We start from the raw sequence: 16,717 nt of genomic DNA, 5'->3' as shown, positions 1-16,717 counted from the left end.
TCCAGACGCAGTCACACTGGCAGGGTAAAGGACGGCCAAGTAGCGCCCTAATCCTCACACTGGCTTGGCCAGCCTTTTTGTTTGGTTTCCATTATTATTGATATGTCCCCATCTCTGAGTGCCATCTGGGGGCTTTGTGTGCCCTGCGGCCAGCTTTGTTACCAGGAGAAGCTCTGTTACAATGGGGAAGGGGGCCTGGTTGAGAGGAGTAGGGAGCAGTGGAGACCCTTCAGCTCCTAAAGGGGGCTGTGCCTTGCCCTCTCTCTTTCCCCTCTGGGACTCCATACCCCGGCCGCTAGTGATGCGCGCGTTGACTCATAACCCGCAGTCCCCGTGGTTATATACCTGAGCGGGTTGAATAAAGAGAAAATAATACCTTTTAAAAATCTATACAAATTTGACAGTTACAAAACGGGGACTTCAAATAGGCCTATGGCACGTAAAGGGGACTATAGTCTATTGTTCAAATGGGTTAAAGGGAAAGTGAAATCTGGACACGGAGTATACCCTCTCACATAGCCTTAATATTAACTCCTACAGAATTCAGCAATTCTTGCAGTAAAATGAAGGCTACATTTTGACTCAGGAACAGGAGTGGCGGAATATGATTTCTTTCTTTCAGCCTCTTGAGAGAATGTGAATGTGCAATTAGATACCGTCTGTAGAGGTGCTGTCTTTATCAGCATCATAAAACCTGATAGTATTTCAACTAGATAAAATATGCATCCAAGCCAAACTTAAATCTTATCAGAAATATGTTGGGTCGTTTTCAGAGTTTTCCATTTCCTTACAACCGGTCAAACTGATGTCATTTGGAAATGTTGCACAGAAAATCTTACCGTTTGTATTTTTTTAAGAGTTATTTCATTTTCTCCCTTGTCGTCTAAACGTCTTTGCGCCGTGAACGAAGCAGAGATGACAGAGAACTTTCCAGATGTAAACTAGACTGAAGCATTCATTCTATCGATTTACAGTTTTTTACAATCACCTTGGCACTAACTTCAGAACCTTGCTGTCATTTTTCAAAACTCTAGACACAAAACACACAAAACTTTTCAAAACTCTTAACACTTTTTCCAATTGCTTGGATACAATACACATAAAGCTAAGATCATTTGTTCATTGAACTAAAATCACCTGTTCAAAATGAAAACTTAACATCAAAGTATTACCATTTGACTGTCTATTCATTTCATTACAATGATCTAACTATCAATTGATACAACTGTTCAAAATGATAAGTAACTGTTGCATTACTCTTAATGCAGAGTTTTATGGAAACTGACAAACAATATTCCATGTTAAGATCATTAAAGTTTCAGGATAATGAGATCCACTGACACCAATTACCGTGGAACATAAACCAATTGGACCACATTATCTATGGATATTTCATCATCATTCTTTATCAGACACTGTTTCCATGGTCCCATGTACCACTTTTCCAGACCATGTTTTCAGATTTGACATTACTGTACACTCACCGGCAACTCACCGGACCCCCTTTTGCCTCCACAACAGCCTGAATTATTCACGGTGTTGTATGTTAAGAGATGCCCTTCTGCACACCACTGTTTTAAATGGCTGTTATTTGAGCATTTGTGGCCGTTCTGTCAGCTTGAATGAGACTGGACATTCTCCTCTGACCTCTCTCATTAACAAGGTGTTTTTGCCCACAGAAACGTCGCTCACTGAATGTGTTTTGTTTATCGCACCATTCTCTGTAAACTCTAGAGACTGTAGTGCGTAAAAATCCCAGGAGGGCAGCTGTTTCTGAGGTGCTGGAATCAACATGTGTGGCACCAACAATCATACCACGGTCAAACTTGCTTAGATTACGCATCTTGCCCGTTCTGTTTGGTCGAAAAACAACTAAAGCTCTCTACTCTATATACTGAGTTGCAGGCAGCCACATGATTCGCTGTTCGAAGGAGCAGGCTATGTGTTGACACGCAGGTGTACCTAATAAAGTGGCCAATAAAGTGGTTACTGATGATTGAATTCATATTGTGGTACGAATATATAGTGAAATGAGTGGTATCCACCTACAACAACATAGCAATAACACGGAGCCAGCAGGTGATCCAGGTCACAAGAGGTCAAGCAGTGGAAGGAGGAAGATGAGGAAGACGTGGTGGTCAAAGGAATGGCAGGGGACAAGCACCCCTTCTGAGAGGTGGTCGTGGGCCTCGTTTGAGAGGTGTGGGGCAACGTGGTAGAGGACGAGCACCCCGTCTGAGAGGTGTGGGGGAACGTGGTAGAGGACAAGCACCCCTTCTGAGAGGTGGTCGTGGGCCTCGTTTGAGAGGTGTGGGGCAACGTGGTAGAGGACGAGCACCCCGTTTGAGACGTGTGGGGCAACGTGGTAGAGGACACGGACCAAGACAGCGGCAGCAACAGCAAAGAGTGTCCAATGAAATCCAAGCAATAGTTGTAGACCATGTTGTACATCATGACATGACAATGACTGAGGCAGCTACAATGATTCAACCAAATCTCAGAAAATCAACCGTGGCCTCAATCATCAGAACTTTCCGCAATGAGAACCGGTAAGTCTTCAGCAGGCACTAAACGTTAGGTTACTCTCAAATGTCAAATGACTGTATACTGCATGCCAATGTGTATCACAGAGTGTGTGATATGACTAAATATGTTCTGACTGTAATTTTCCCAACAGAATTGAGAATAGGCCATTTAGGGGAGGCAGTTGCAAAATTCTGACTGACCAACAAGAGCGGGCTGTGGTCAATTTGGTTCGGTCCAGAAATGTTATTTGCCTTACAGAAATTCGGCAGCACATCTTGGACAATGACGACAATGTTCAACAATGTGGAAGCCATAAGTTTGTCAACTATTGCACGCACGCTGAAAAGGCACCAGGTGTCTCTAAAACAGCTATACCGTGTGCCTTTTGAAAGAAATGCAGACAGAGTGACGCAACTGAGGACTGAGTATGTTCAGGTATGTTCAGGTATGTTCAGTTTCAAGATGCCTGTTGTGAAAAATTCCCCAAAAATTCTACAACATTGTAATCAGTAATTCTCTTTTCAAAATGTATTTTTAGAGGGAGATGGAGCTGGATGCTGATGAAAACCATCACAAATTCCTCTTTTTGGATGAGGCAGGCTTCAACCTGGCCAAGACAAGGAGGTGAGGACGGAATATTATTGGCCAGTGGGAAACCATCCAAGTACCTGGACAACACGGGGCCAACGTCACCATGTGTGCGGCTATATCAGAAGATGGTGTGGTGAGATGCAGACCTCGTATTGGATCATATAATGCAGCTCTCCTTGTAACCTTCCTTGATGAGCCAAATCAGGTCTGTAGAGCTGATGGCGTGACCTATGTCATTGTGTGGGATAATGTCAGGTTCCACCATGCTCAAATGGTGCAAGCATGGTTTCAGGCCCATCCACAATTTGCCGCCCTGTACTTACCCCCATACTCTCCTTTCCTTAACCCGATTGAGGATTTTTTCTCCACATGGAGGTGGAAGGTATATGATAGGCACCCTCACGAACAAGCCACCCTTCTCCAGGCCATGGATGACGCATGCAATGACATCACGGCAGACCAGTGTCAGGCCTGGATTCGCCATGCCCGAAGATTCTTCCCAAGATGTTTGGCTAATGAAAACATCCATTGTGATATGGATGAGAACCTGTGGCCAAATCCACAAGACAGGGTTGATGGAAATATGGAAGTACAGTAATCAATCCTTTGTTTTGCTTTTTACAGTAAGCCAGGTGAGGAGCACTGCAGTTGAGGTTTCACTGTAGTTTTTTTGTAGCTAGTTATTTTTGCTTTGATTCAAAGAAACCTGTTGTGATTTTATTGTAATTCATCAATAAATTTCAGATTTTGTTCAATGATTCCACTGTGTCTATAGTATTCTCTCTGCTAGTCCTTTTACAGGGATTTATTTACGTGTAGTACCATAATGAAACATTTATCACATACTACAATATTTAATGAATGTACGAACAACTACACAGTGAAACTATCGGTATCTTGTGTGTGGGTGATCTAAATTCATGTTTCTATGGTATTTCATAATAAATGAGTTATTTGAACTAATGATTCTGCAAGTGCAAGGTTTCTTTAAATGAATGCACAATGCAATGTTTTGAACATTGGACAGCCTGTGTTACGAGTGATGACCATTTTGAGTTTTGTGTCTAGAGTTTTAAAAAATGACCACAAGGTTCTGAAATTAGTGCCAAAGTGATTGTAAAAAAACTGTGTGACTTTATTCTGGTGAGCAAGGGTTTATTTAGTATTCTAGGGCAACATGTGACAGAAGTGAAGCTGCATGTATCTAATTGTAGGCTAACAAATAGTCTACCAAAATGTTGGAAATTATAAGCATAAATATATCTAAATCAGGCAAAAGAAAATTCCTCCACCCTCTGTCAAAAAATCTGACTGTAGCCTAGAGCGTTTTTTTCTATATTAAAGGGTTAAGGTCGAGTGACAGCCTCAGATCTTTATCACATATAGTCGGGCGGTTGCGGATGGGTTACTAGCAATTGCAGACGGGTGAACAAACAACTGACCAGCGCACCACTACCACCCGCCTGCCCTCCCTCACCACACTCACCTCCCTGCAGCCCGCCACAGCCTTGCAGCTGCCGCACACGCTGCCAAAACCAGTGCTGGATGCTGGGGCCCCAGACAAACAGCCAGTCCCCCTGTACTGCAGCTGGGGACACCATGCGGGGTGGTGGACTCCCAGGGTCAGAGAGGAGGGCGACATTCCCCACCCTGACTGAATAATCTAAGGTTTAGTAAAGCAGGAGGATTAGAGGGGCAAGTTCGTTAGCTAGCTAGAGAATAAAAGAACAACTGATTGAGGAAACCAAGTCGTCAGTGGTTATGGCATCTGTTATGGCTCTCGTGGACAGACACACGTAACATATCAATGGTATTAGCGTCTGTCAACAGACTGTGTGATGCGACAACTAACAAGGATCTTTGTTTAGGTATGCTGCTTTTTCATCACTGATCATTTGGACAAATCACGATTCCGCAGGTGCCTGCATCTTTCGAATTTTGGAAGGAGAGGGGGCATTTGGCCATAGAATTGCCTGAAACTTACAGAGAGTTTCCATTTAGGGGGGTTGATATTTTACAAGTCGCATTAGTATATTTATTTTAACATCTGCCCCCAGAATTTAATTGAGGATCCAACGCAAATACGCAAGATTCTCATACTGGGTTTCCAAGATTAGTCGTGGGCTAGCTTTCTATAGCTTTTGTTGTGTCTGTTGAATGAGCGGGTGGCATTGGCTGTCTATCATCAAGATAATCTTTTAGCAGTCGACGCGCTGCTCTGACGAGGCAGTGGAAACAAGGGGTAGTGGAAATGCTGTGCTAGCCGACGAGGGGAGGACAGCTTATGTCGCAGCATTCCCCTTGTGTTAATCCATAATGCCGTCTTCCTCCTAGAGACTTCCTGATTAAGGGTGTACACACACGGAGGCAGAGCCGGTTAGAACGAGATGCTACACACTTCAATCTTAGCACTGGGCGAGCGGCTGCCTGGGAAAGAGTCATGGAGTAAGTAGTAATAATCCCAGCTAAAAATAGCAGCCTCATAGCAAAGAGTTAGCTCCTCTTACCTGAGGAGAGTGACTGAGATGCCACTTCTCCCTCCTAAAACCCAGAAGGGAGGATCTGCTTAGGTGCATGAAAACACAGAGGAAAATAACTCTTTGCTACAGTATGAGAGACAGTAAGAATGTTTTAGAGTATGTCCTACAATTATGTGAATCAACAATTCTGAGTATCCCATCTTGTTACACTACTCATTGAGACAGGGTAGGATGTTTTGCATGATGTCTTGTGGCATTCCTCTCTTTCTAAAAGAGGACCAGTGGACTCACTTGGTGGTGAATGTTTTATGACTGTGTTGTTCTAAAATGTTAGCTTACTGGATGTCCAGGACAGAGGAAGTTGGTGGCAGCTTAATTGGGGAGGACGGGCTCATGGTAATGGCTTGAGCGGAATTAGTTGGTATCCATGTGTTTTATACCATTCCATTCGCTCCGTTCCAGCCATTATTATGAGCCGTCCTCCCCTCAGCAGCCTCCTGTGGTCCAGAAAAACAGATTTTTGCTCCACTACACTGCAAACAACCTGAGAGCATGAAAGTATCTCTCCATGCTCCATCTCTCCCTCTATGTCCTCTCTCCCCCCTCCATCCCTCCCTCCATGTCCTCTCTCCCTCCCTGCTCCAGCCCTCTCTCCGTCGTCTCTCCCCCTCAACCATCCCATGTCCTCTCTCCCCCTCCTCCCATCCCATGTCCTCTCTCCCCCTCCTCCATCCCATGTCCTCTCTCCCGCTCCTCCATCCCCTGTCCTCTCTCCCTCCTCCATCCCATGTCCTCTCTCCCCCTCCCCATCCCATGTCCTCTCTCCCCTCCTCCATCCCATGTCGTTCTCTCCCCTCCTCCATCCCTTCCCTGCTCTTCCCTCCCTGCCCTCTCCCTGCTCCATCTCTCCCTCCCCGTCCTCTTCTCCTCGCTCCTCCATCTACCCCTTCCTGTCCTCTCTCATTCACTGCTCTATCTCTCCCTGTCCTCTCTCCTTCCCTGCTCCATCTGTTCCTCCCTGTCCTCAGCCTATGACCCAACATGACCTCTGGCCTATAGAGGCTGTGACTAGGGTTGCTGTCCCTATCATGAAACTATCTCCCTGACAAGCACAGCACAGAAACCAGAGAATATAGATCCGTTCTCGGCACAATGTCAGGAGAGAACAGAAACCTTATTGTACACTACACACTCCCTTAGATACTGTAGGGTACTACAGTACACATTTCTGTTTCGAAGCAGGGATTGTTTTATTTCACAGAAATAGGTGTTTGCAGCCAATATATATTCAAACCTATGTATGACAATATAGACAACGACAACTTGAGATTAGAATCTCAGGTTCACTTACTGGCACAATACTGTTTATGAGGGCGATGAGAATCCATGAATTGATCCTTGTTTGTCAGGCCCTGCCAAAGCACCATAAATGAATGAGTCGAATGGCTTTGGCCATCACAAAAGAGTCAAGCCTGGCCAATAGACCAAATGTAATAAAAGGGACAAGCCAGGGCTGGGAGTGCTGCATTATGGGTGAGGGAACGAGTGGTGCTGGGAGACTCTGTGGGCAGAAGGCCCATCAGTGTCTGAGGAGAGGTATGATGATGAGAGGGCTGCTTACAGAGACATTATTAGTTCTGTCAGCCTTGCAGCCCAATGCACATATACCCAGCTACAGCTACAACTAGTTACAGCAGCCTGGGCCCTGTTGGTGGGCTGCTAGGACTAAAAATATATTGCCTGCCTGCCCTCTTGCCCTCGGACACTTCACAGTCTCTGTACATGACAATGTCACGCTATAGGAGGAAATATCAAAACATTAAATCGAGGGGGGGGGGGGGGGGGGGGGGAGAGAGAGAGAGAGAGAGAGAGAGAGAGAGAGAGAGAGAGAGAGAGAGAGAGAGAGGAGAGAGAGAGAGAGAGAGAGGAGAGAGAGAGAGAGAGAGAGAGAGAGCGAGAAGAGAGAGAGAGAGAGAGACCACATCTGGTGATTAACCTTGAGCAGAGAGGGCTGTGTGACAGGGAGTGACCGGCAGGGTAGGGCAGTAATAGAATAACCGTGTAACTGACGGTAATGGATGAATACTGTCATGAAAATAAAATCAACCGTCAAAACCATTTAAATAGGCATACATTCATTTAAGGATTTTGTTTAATTTGTATTAACTTTATTTTCATGTAGATACTTTACATAATAGCGAGAGTGTTTAATTATTATAAGCTATTATTTTTCTAACTTATTCTGTCTATTAAAATGTCTACATCTCCTCCTATTTCCAACTGTACTTTGATGCTCAAGCAGCTAATACCCTAGAGCACTATAGGATATGGTGTGAGGACTTTCTTTCAGATAATGCACATTTTCATTGCTTGCTAGTAAATAAAAAGGTTGAATGTGTCTGACTATTCATTAATTATTCAACAGCAGTCGACAACGTTGTTCTGGCCTATAACGCGCTAATGTTGTGTCAACTGGACAATGTGCCAATCCTATCCAACCTGACTTTGTATAATTTGATACGGATTCTGTTTTGTTGTTTGACATGACAATGAATGAAAATGCCAGGGAGGAGTAATTGTGAGTAGGAACCAAATTGTTGATAAGTGTTGCCTAGGGGACCCTATAATATTTGGTTATATTGAATCTTATACTACTACTACGCTAACATATTCATGCTTCATGTATTCTTCTTTGATTTAGAGGATAAACAAACAACATGCTGATTTAGGTCTACACCATCACTGGTATAATCAGGCTGTATAGCTCATTACGTTTGCTCCGACTCAGTACATTTATTAGCTACAGTTGAAGTTGGAAGTTTACATACACCTTAGCCAAATACATTTAAACTCAGTTTTTCACAATTTCTGACATTTAATCCTAGTAAAAATTCCCTGTCTTAGGTCAGTTAGGATCACCACTTTATTTTAAGAATATGAAATGTCAGAATAATAGTAGAGAGAATGACTTATTTCAGCTTTTATTCTTTCATCACATTCCCAGTGGGTCAGAAGTTTACATACACTTAATTAGTATTTAGTAGCATTGGCTTTACATTGCTTAACTTGGGTCAAACGTTTCAGGTAGCCTTCCACAAGCTTCCCACAATAAGTTGGGTGAATTTTGGCCCAATCCTCCTGACTGAGCTGGTGTAACTGAGTCAGGTTTGTAGGCCTCCTTGCTCGCATATGCTTTTTCAGTTCTGACCACAAAATTTCTATAGGATTGAGGTCAGGGCTTTGTGATGGCCACTCCAATACCTTGACTTTGTTGTCCTTAAGCCATTTTGCCACAACTTTGGAAGTATGCTTGGGGTCGTTGTCCATTTGGAAGACCCATTTGCGACCAAGCTTTAACTTCCTGACTGATGCCTTGAGATGTTGCTTCAATATATCCACATCATTTTCCTTACTCATGAAGCTATCTATTTTGGTAAGTGCACCAGTCCCTCCTGCAGCAATGCACCCCCACAACATGATGCTGCCACCCCCATACTTCACAGTTGGGATGGTGTTCTTCGGCTTGCAAGACTCCCCCTTTTTCCTCCAAACATAACGATGGTCATTATGGCCAAACAGTTATTTTTTTGTTTCATCAGAACAGAGAAAATTTCTCCAAAACGTACAATCTTTGTCCCCATGTGCAGTTGCAAACCGTAGTCTGGCTTTTTTATGGCGGCTTTGGAGCAGTGGTTTCTTACTTGCTGAGCGGCCTTTCAGGTTATGTCGATATAGGACTCGTTTTACTGTGGATATAGATAATTTTGTACCTGTTTCCTCCAGCATCTTCACAAGGGCCTTTGCTGTTGTTCTGGGATTAATTAGCACTTTTCGCACCAAAGTACATTCATCTCTAGGAGACAGATTTTCCCATTATGTCAAGCAAAGAGGCACTGAGTTTGAAGGTAGGCATTGAAATACATCCACAGGTACACCTCCAATTGACTCAAATTATGTCAATTAGCCTATCAGAAGCTTCTAAAGCCATGACATCATTTCCTGGAATTTTCCAAGCTGTTTAAAGGCACAGTCAACTTAGTGCATGTAAACTTCTGACCCACTGGAATTGTGATACAGTGAATTATAAGTGAAATAATCTGTCTGTAAACAATTGTTGGAAAAATGACTTGGGTCATTCACAAAGTAGATGTCCTAACCGACTTGCCAAAACTCTAGTTTGTTAACAAGAAATTTGTGGAGTGGTTGAAAAATGACTCCAACCTAAGTGTATGTAAACTTCCGACTTCAACTGTAGCTAGCTAACTAGTGATTAGCGGCTAACATGATTTAGGCCCAACTTGCTAAGAAAACAAACGGATAGTGTAATTATAGAACGCTAGTGGATTTATATTAAGAAGCAAAGTGAAAACAGCATCGTTGTCATCAACATTGTTGCTTGTGCTGCATTGACCTGCATTGACCATGCAGACTGAACGCAAGTGTCTGGTGGTCAAGCAACAACAAATGCGCTCCTTGAGTGACAGAGGACGGGGCTAGGTCTGTGTGGAAATCGGCATGGAGAGTGGAGAGAGATGACTCAAGTAGCGGAGTAAACTATAAAAATGGACGTTACACACGGCCTATCACATTTAACAAACTATAAACATTAAAATACCATTATAGAAGGTAAAGTAAAAACCCAAACCGGTCTGTGCATCAATACGTGTATATCGTAAAATACGGTATACCGCCCAGCCCTAATACAGTGTCGGCCCGCAATGCCCTTTTATGAATGCCCATGTGTTAGCCTACCATTTGTAAAACAGGCAATTTACAGTTAATCCCTTTCATTTGGTTACATTATATTTGGTTAATTGCATGTATTAATTACAGTACTTTACCATTCTCATTCTCTTAGTAAATCAACCTCTTACACTTGTGAGAAACAAGTTTTGGTTTATTTCATACCATCATCTAGACCTACACACTCCATGTGAGCAATGAGCATGTGTCTGGTTTCTCTGTCCTGTTAAATGTTGACAAAGAAACCAGCCTGCTTAGAAGCTCCTGGCCTGCTTCGCAAATGTCAAATGTAGGAAGGTGCCCAGCTGGGCTTCTCAGTCATTTTTTGTTCACCTCACACAGTAAGTCAACAATTTTTTTTATTTTTTTATTTTTTTTACATCCATTCAAATTATAATAGTTCCTCACAGTATTTGATAAAACATCGGCATCAATAATCGGCGTCGCTGATAAATAGGCTATTGACATGATTTTGTGTGTATTTTAATAATTCTATTTCATCTTCATACGATAACATAGCTGTCCCCTTCATACTTTCCTTGTCAATTCATTATTTTATAGCCTACTTTCAGGAAAGCCTAAGGTAGGCCAAGATTTTTCAATATGTTTTAAGGAAAGGAGAAATATTTGCTCGTGTCTGACATAGACTGGTGGCCTTGATTGACGGGTGGTTTTACGGGCGTGTTCATTCAGAAAGTTTCCTAAATTAGCCCGTCTGGACTCCATCTCTTCAATAAGAATCACATGTTAAGGTCATGATGTCATCTTGTAAAAGGTCTGTTTTCAGTAGCTTAGGCTACATTCCCTCATTACGCCGTTCTCTCTTTGAAGAACATATGTCAATGCCACTGCCATCGAATGGCCGCAGCATTAGGGGTTTGTGACGTTATGCAAATATTTTGGGGAAACCAATCGGACTTCATTTGAATGGTTTTGTGTGTCGAAATAGGATCTGTATTGAATTGTTTTTTATGCGGAAAAAACATTCAAGGACAAGGTAGGCATATATCTTTATTTTGACTCCGGTAATGTGTCAATACAAAAATGGAACAAATGCTCTCCAACCTGGTATTTCTTAATTTGTTGATTTTATATTTATAAGTAATAACCTGAATAATCATGATGAAATGCCATGATAATAACAAAGTACAATGGCTTGTTTCAAGTAGGTTTTTATTAGGAAGCATATCCATGTAAACAAGTGAACAAGCATCATTATGACCTCCCCCCTGAACAGTTATGTCAGTGACCATGTACATTGGCCCAGCCAATTACCGTAACCTCAAATTCCAAGACCGTCACAGCCCTACGGTGGAGTGAGTTTAACACTCTCGGGGGGCTACCTGACGCTGTGTGAGGGCCCACTACCTGCTGGGATGGAAACATGTTGCCTGGTCAGGGATAGTCAGTGTCAACGCTTCACTGTGCTATACTGTAAGCGCTGCAGGGTTAATATGCTGGGACTAGTAACTCAAACGGCAAGAGAGTGGTTGGTATTGGTTTACTGTTACTGTACTGGGGAATGGTTGGTGTCAGTGTTGAATCGAAGAAAAGCTCAATGTGATTGGCAAACGCTAGGCCTACTACTTTTCATTGTAAAATTAGCATAGGCCAGTCCCCCCTAAACAAATGAATGGACTTCAATAAATGTGTGATGGAAGAAGACATGTGAGTTGAAGACGAATAGAGTTAGGCACAGTATACACTAGGAGACAGGTACAATCAAGGGAAAGCCTTTTTAGAAGAAAACCCTAGCTTTACTTAGCCTGAAAATCAGTTATGTTACAGAAACGTAAAAGCAGTGTGGCAAACCTTACAATGGCTTTGTCTAGCGAGTAAACAAGAAAATACAAACATGCTGTCTAAATGCCAGACAAAGGAGTTGGGAAAAAAACATCCTCCACTCAAACAGACATAGTAAAATGTTTTTGAAAGCTTCCGTCTCATCTCCAGCAGCAAGGGGGAAAACAGTTTCCTGATAGCTTTCAGAATGAGTGCACTTCCTCCGTCTCTCTCTAGACTTCTCTCCTCTCTATCCCTCTCTCACACGCTTTCCTATCTCCCTCTCTCTCCCCCCTCTCTCTCTCTCCCCCTCTCCCTCCCTCCCTCCACAGATGAGATGGCTTGAGTGCATTTCATTTCCTCTACATCTCTCTCACCCTCTCTCCCTCTGTCCAAGATATGAAATTGGTAGAGTGGTAGAGTGCAGGGAGGTGGGGCTCCCCAGAGCATCGTTCTATGGGATGGATTTGGTGGTGGCCCTGTTGCCCTCTCTAGCTGCTTAATGGACCCGCTTCCTCCCGCTTCACCCCCTTTGACTAGGAATTTCTGGATTGTCTGAGGGGTGGCGGTAACCCGGCCAGGAGCTCCCTGTGCCCAAAAGCTATCAACAAACTAAAGACAATCCAATCGAATGACTTGTGTTCAATGAGGTGAAAGGTTCAAAACATACTGGCAATAGAGGGTGGGCCCATCAATATGTGCCACTGTCAATGTTGACAGTACTGGAAGTGGTTTTGGATACTATGTACAGTAGTTTCATGTCCTTTATGTACTGTCACTAAGGCTTAGAACACAAAGAGGGGTGTGGATAAGTCACACAGGGAACCACTGATGAACTACAGTTTGTCTGTAAAATGCTGCCTTGTTAAACGTTTTTCCAGACTGTATACCTAGTGACAGATTTCTGTGAGAAAGGGTGAGTGCCAGGTAGCTACTATTCTGAGGTCTCATTCACATTCAGGTGCCACTGCCTCTGCCGCAGCACTCCCATCCAGCGGTACAACAGCAGACGTGAGGATTGTTTTGTTTTCTGTCTGTGAAACACACCTCAATGACAATAACAATCCCAGCTAGGTCCCTGCTCGGCTACCAAGTGCCGTCTGTCTGGCTCTGAGGGGACTGGCAAGGGAAAGTCGTGCACGGTGCAGTCCGTGCCTCACGCCACCGTCCCCGCGCTGTGCTTCTGCCTCCCTCTGCCACTGACGCTGTCGACTCAGACTGGCTGGGGAATAAAGCAGGGTGAATCCGGGACACGCCGCACCTCTTCTAGCTCACGCTACAGTGACAATCACCACCGCTGGGGCCTCATTTAGAACCGTTGCGTAAATTTCACACTAAATATCTGCCTGTGCCATTTCTGAAAAGAATACGTACTTCAGTGGCAGTCGGTGATGTTTAAGATTAGGGAGGACCAAAAAAAATGTCATGAGCATGGCCTTATTTCTATTACAGCATTGGATGACTGTCAGTCATATTCCATTCCCCCAGTTCAATGTAACATCGATAGGTTTAGGCTATTACATTATACTCAAATTTTCCATATGCCCATCATGAGGTTGCTACAACCTAGCATATAAATGAAAGTTTACAACATAGATGCACGGGTTGAGAGAAAAATTTGAGTAATCAAGGTGACAGACAGTGACATCAAGGTGACAAATACCACCTTGCACACTCTTGCCTGCATCTAGCTGATCTAGGGTGTGATCATTAGTCCAACAATTGCAAACAAGAGTTTCTATTGGACAAATTCAGGTATGTTTATCCCTGTTTTCGTTCTGTTTGCCTCCATTTAAAAAAAGTTTTTCAACAGAATCGGAGGAATGAATACACCCCTGATCACTCGCACACACAATTCACTTTCATAGTATGCACATACAAACAGCATGATCACTTTGCTCATTGTATAATTCCTTCTCACATCTATGCGCTCTCCTCCTCTCACCTTTTCCCTTTGCTTGTGGACTTCGGTGCACAACAACAGTTGTCTATGAACAGGCAAGCTAAACCTTCATACCATAACCGCTAACTGCTACAGACAGCCTACATCGTTGTCACCATATTAGCTTATGTCATAGTCAACACAGCTACTATAACTAACGAGTTAGTAAACCTCCTACAATCATGCAGTACAGTGTACAGCAAGCAGTTCAGCAGTTACACCGGCGGGCCCTGGTGGTAATACTTTTATAAAACCATAAGCTTAACTTGACTTGGAAGAGTTCCAGTTTTGGATAGCCTTAACCAGATAGCTAACATAGCATCCCTCTTTGTTTGAGCCAGGTGTTTGAGTAGGCTAAAATAGCTAGCTGCATTCGCTAGCTAAGTAAGTTTAAAAAAAATACAATGAAATAAAACTAGCTCTCTCCCTCCCTCTCTTGCTCCTTCATTTAAGAAATGAATTTGTTCAAAACTGTTCAACTATTTTCTTTCTCTCTCTTTGAGTCAACTACCCACCACATTTTATGCAATGCAATGCAATGCTAGCTAGCTGTAGCTTATGCTTTCAGTATAAGTTCATTCTCTGATCCTTTGATTGGGTGGACATAGGGCTGGGCGAAATGGACAAAATATCATATCACGATATTTTAACATTTTTGACAGAGTTACGGTATTTTATGTTTTTTAATTATAAAAGTTCTAAATGTTCATGACCCTATTATAAATAATTTCAATGGGGCTTTCTCCACTTATACTGTTCAATCCAACTCCAAGCCAAAATCATCTTCACCATTTTCTGCATTTCCTGCACTTTTATTACTATTTCCACACTGTGCCACACAGCATTGTATGGGCAAAAAAAATATATAGGCTTAGTTAATTGATGAACTGTTGGAATCATGGAAATATAACGAGTGTCCTATTCTATAGTTGGAATATAGTGGGCAGCACCTTGAATACATTCTTGACATGACAACGAATTAATAAACCAAGGAGGAATTATTGACAGGGTAGGAACCCAAGTGTTGGTCAGTGTTTCCAGGTGACACTAATTAGATGTTGCATTACATGTTTTCTTACTTCATATAGCTAGCTAGCTGGCCAACATATTCATGCTTTGCCTATTCCTCTCTGATAAGATACCGTTGCACAAACATGCTTATCTAGGCCTACGCCAGCACTGGTACCAGTCAGTATTAGCTAGCTAGCTATGTTTGCTTTGACTCTTAATACATTTAGCAAGGTAGCTAGCCATCTAACTAGCAATTAGCATTAGCAACACCTTGCTAAGTAAAGACAAACTACAGGATAGTAGTTTGCAGACAGTAAGATACACAAACTAATAGTGTATAGAAAGAACGCTTGTGGAAATCAGCATGTAACCAACATTGGAGCATCAACTGACCATGCAGAGTGAACGGCAAGAAAGTGCTCGTGACTCCGTGGTCAAGCAACTGCTTTCTCCTTGAGCGACAGCGGGCAGGGCTTGGTGTGGTTGGTATATTGTAAAATATGGTATACCGCCCAGCCCTAGGTGGACAACATATCAGATCATGCTGCAAGAGCTCTGATATGTTGGAGGACATCCTCTGGAAGTAGTTATTCTTACTTTGTAAGTCTATGGAATGGGGTGAGAACCATGAGCCTCCTAGGTTTTGTATTGAAGTCAATGTACCCAGAGGAGGATGGAAACTAGCTGCCCTCCATCTACACCATGGTGCTATCCCAGAGAGTGCTGTTGAGGCTACTGTAGACCTGTTTTAATCCTCCATCATTTGGTGATGTGAATATATTTAGTACAGTTTTATCTAAAAAGGCTAACTTTTTTAATGTTTCACAGTTTTTATTTTTAGGAAATTCCTCTGAGGAGCCTCCACTAATGTACAGTACCAGTCAAACGTTTGGACACACCTAGAAAAACCTTGGAATGAGTAGGTGTGTCCAAACTACTGACTGGTACTGTACGTCTAAAAGGATTGAGATTTATAAACTTGGCACACGCCATACATATGCATGTTTCCTGTTATAAATCCGACCTGAGGTAAAAATGCATGCCATATTTGGCGAAAGACTGACAGTTTCTGAAAGAAAACAATGGCTAATTGTTGTGGACCTGTCAGCAGAATGTTTGAATTCAACAATGCTTTGCATTGACATTACCCCCAACCTTAATATATGCTGGACTGCCTGCAAGTTCTGAAACAATGTCTAGACTACTGAAAAACATTGACATTAGATTAGGATACTTACAGTAGTTTCATACATAACACAATGTAAAAGATGAACTGTCTGTTCACCTGTTAAATTTGGCTGTAAACTGCGCTGCCTATGGGTTCGCATAGGCTATGTATTTCAACTTTTGCTGTAGCCCTATCTATTCACTAGGCCCCATTAAATAAATAATGAGCGTGGTCATTTGTTGTATGGCTACTTCAGGAAGGCATCACGGACAGAAAAGATGAGGAATTTATTCTGCAATGGAGGACAATCTCAATGGGTTTCCTCGACAACATCGTAAACTCAAATATACTCTCTAAAATAACTTGCATAAGTATGAAAGTACATGGATAATTAAATTGAAAGGGGAAATAAAGAAAATGTCTGTCTATGAAAAGACAGAACAAGATGTGAAGCACTCAAAGACGAGCACATAC

The 16,717-nt window shown here is 42.7% G+C and overlaps 1 protein-coding gene across 1 annotated transcript in view; it reads right to left on the bottom strand.

The window, feature by feature from the left end:
* Positions 1-16,717, bottom strand: part of akt3a (v-akt murine thymoma viral oncogene homolog 3a) — a 140,184-nt gene that overhangs the window by 82,139 nt on the left and 41,328 nt on the right. The window lies entirely within an intron of this gene.

The sequence above is a fragment of the Salvelinus sp. IW2-2015 genome, linkage group LG8 (genome assembly GCF_002910315.2).
Source record: "Salvelinus sp. IW2-2015 linkage group LG8, ASM291031v2, whole genome shotgun sequence".
Taxonomy (NCBI): Eukaryota; Metazoa; Chordata; class Actinopteri; order Salmoniformes; family Salmonidae; genus Salvelinus; species Salvelinus sp. IW2-2015.
Note: the sequence above shows the minus strand (reverse complement) of the source record. Positions and strands in the feature narration are given on the sequence as shown.